Genomic DNA, 299 nt, shown 5'->3' with positions numbered 1-299 from the left:
CCTGTACGTTTGCTGCCGCTCGGGCACGTACTGGACCGCTGCAGGACCACCTCTCCCGCACAAATAACACACGATTCTGGAAAAGACCGAGGGCCGGCGCTCAGCACGAGGCGAGCCCGTGCTTGCAAACAGGGCCGTTAAAGAGGATGTCGCGACAACGACAGCCCCTTCCCCGGCGACCAGCGCCCGCCCGGACACCGCCCTGTCCCGAACCACGCCCCCCGTCGAACCAGACCACGCCCCCGGCGTCCCATACTCTTCCCAAACCACGTCCCCTGAGACCCAAATCCCACCCTCTC

Source organism: Phaethon lepturus, unplaced genomic scaffold (assembly GCF_000687285.1).
Source record: "Phaethon lepturus isolate BGI_N335 unplaced genomic scaffold, ASM68728v1 scaffold6238, whole genome shotgun sequence".
Classification (NCBI taxonomy): domain Eukaryota; kingdom Metazoa; phylum Chordata; class Aves; order Phaethontiformes; family Phaethontidae; genus Phaethon; species Phaethon lepturus.
The sequence above is the reverse complement of the archived record's forward strand: the minus strand, read 5'-3'. Positions refer to the sequence as shown.